A 2,910-nucleotide genomic window follows, 5' to 3' on the forward strand; every position below is an offset into this window, starting at 1 on the left:
GAGCACCATTGCCATTTATGTGGCCTCCTGGGACAATACAAGCTTCAAGTGTTTGAGACACTTCTACACAGGACTTAGCCCCTCAATGTCAGTGAGAGAAGGTCCCTAGACTGTAATCGCTCCAACAAAGCTTTTGTGTTGGCTACACCAAGCTTCAGTGTGTCTCTCAGCATGTACTCCTGCAGCCTGGACCTTACAATATTCCCTTACGGACATCTTGTTGTACTGGAAAACCAACAAGTTTCAGGCAGACCAAAGAGCATCTTTTACCAGGTTGATAACCTTCCAGCAGCACTTAATGCCTGTCTTGGGGTGTGTCCCAGGGAACAGCCCATAGATCAGGCACCTTGCATCCTTCTCTAGACCTTACCTGGGAAGTCCTGGAGGCAGGAGATGTCCTTGGCCTCGAACTTGCAGCATTCCAACAGGATCTTCCTTATGAAGAGGTGACGGTTTAAGGGGTTCCCCTCGCTCAGACGCTTCACTGTCACCCTGACAGTGTTATGAATCCCTTGTCCTCCTCCTGAAGGGCTCATTGGTGTGGCCATCAGCGGAGCTAGCTGGGTTATAGGGGGTTATATGTTGGAAAGAGGTGTTAGATTGGTTTCCCAATCAACATGAGGATCCACCTCTGTGTCAGCAGGTTAACCTCTCATCGGGCAGCCTCTTGATCGTGAAGGGTCCTCATTGGCCTCTTCTTCTTCAAAATGCTTGTCCACCCTGAAACTGATAAGAACAGATACCACACCTGATCCATTTTTTATTTCAAAAATAAACTTTATTCACACTAAAAAAATATATACAAAAGAATAAACACAGTGCAAAGCTCTTTACATTCTTAGTGTCATTTGATCGAGACATTCAGTGGTGTGAGCACATCTTTTATTTGTACATAGCACCATTGCCATTCATGTGGCCCCCTGGGTTGACAGACCCTTCCATTGTTTGAGGGGCTTCCCCACCCAACTCAGCCCCTCCATGTCCTGTAGTGGAAGGAGCCTAGATGGTGGTTCTTCCCCATAGAAACTTCGCATTGTCTGCGCCAAGCTTCAGTGCATCCCTCAGCATGTACTCCTGTAGCCTGGAATGTGCCACTCGGCAGCATTCCCTATGGACATCCCACTGGGCTGGGAGAACAACAAGCTTTGGGCAGGCCAAAGAGTGTCTCTCATCAAGACGATGATCTTCCAGCAGTCCTTCATGTCTGTGTGTGTGTGTGTTTGTGTGTGTTGGAACATCCACCAGACATCCACCACTCTCTCAGTAAAAAAAAATGTACCCCTGACATCTGTTCTGAACCTACCCCCTCTCACCTTAAATGCATGCCCTCTGGTATTGGATCACTCAATAATGGGAAAAAGATATTGCTTGTCCACCCTATCTATGCCGCTCATCCTATCTGTGTCCCTGGGAATAGCCCCTAGATCAGAGAGTCCTCTGTTACACAGCTGCTTGGGATGACCTGTGACAAGGACCCTTGCATCCTTCTCCACACCCTCTTAGCAAATCCACTCTGCAGAGGGGTGGGCGACTGCCTTCTCCCCAGCGCAGTCTTCCCGGGGGCAGTGCGTGTTGGGAGTGATATTCCAACTGTGCAGGAAGGATCTGACTGAGAGGGCCCCCCTCACCACGAGCCAAGTGAGGTCTTTGGTGCTTGTTGGTGAGTTCTGGCGATGAGGCATTCTGCCAGATGGCTTAGACAGTCTGCTCAGGGAACCACCCCGCAGTATCCATCGGGTCCTTGTCCTGTAGTATCTGCAGGATGTTCTATGCTGACCATTGCCTGATGGACTAGTGGTCAAAGGTGTTTGTCTGGAAGAACTTTTCCACGAAGGACAGGTAGTGCGGCAGCGTCCAGCTGACTGGGAAGTTGCACGGTAATGGGCCAGACCCATCCTTTGAAAAACTGGGGACAGGTAGAATCTCAGCATGTAGCAACACTTCATGCCCATGTACTTTGGCTCCATGCACAGCCTGATGCAGCTGCACAAGAAGGTGGTCATCAGGATGAGGGCAATGTCCCCTTCGTCCAGGAACTTGTGCATTGTGATTTGTTCCATCTTGGATCTCCAGATGAACCGGAAGATGGCCCGAGTAATTTCCAAGGCGGAGGATTGGGAGACGAGCTATCCCTACAACAGCCCAACTCCCTGTGCTACATCAAGGCTGGCCATCACTGTGGTTTGAAAGCTCTTTGAATCAGGGCCAACATCTCTTCCTTTTAGCTTTTGCATAAGGATGTCGAGGTTTTAGAGAGGGTGCAGAGGAGGTTTACTGGGATGCTGCCTGGATTAGAGGGCATGTGCTATCAGGAGAGGCTGGACAAACTTGGGCTCTTTTCTCTGGAGCGGCGGAGGCTGAGGGGTGATCTGTTGGAAGTGTATAAAATTATGAGGGGCATAGATAGGGTGGACAAGCAATATCTTTTTCCCATTATTGAGCGATCCAATACCAGAGGGCATGCATTTAAGGTGAGAGGGGGTAGGTTCAGAAGAGGCGTGAGGGGTACGTTTTTTACTCAGAGACTGGTGGATGCCTGGAATGCGTTGCCTGATAGGATGGTGGAGGCAAATTCATTGGCGGCTTTTAACAAGGGCTTGGATGGGCACATGAATGAGAGGAAAATGGAGGGACATGGGCATTCTGTAGGTAGGCGGGATTAGCTATGTCAGCACAACATTGTGGGCCGAAGGGCCTGTTCTGTGCTGTACTGTTCTATGTTCTATATGGCGGTTTACAGTTTAATTATAGACCAAAGAGACCAGAAGCATGAAAATTTAATGGATTTTTCTCCTTTTATTTTTCGCTCTTTTCCCTTTTTCCCTCTTCGGACGCTAATAGTCATGATAGAACAGCTTGTGATTGGCATAAAAAAGCTGACCAATGGGATTGCAGCGTGGTTACCACTCC

The sequence above is a fragment of the Pristis pectinata genome, chromosome 3 (genome assembly GCF_009764475.1).
Source record: "Pristis pectinata isolate sPriPec2 chromosome 3, sPriPec2.1.pri, whole genome shotgun sequence".
NCBI classification, from domain to species: domain Eukaryota; kingdom Metazoa; phylum Chordata; class Chondrichthyes; order Rhinopristiformes; family Pristidae; genus Pristis; species Pristis pectinata.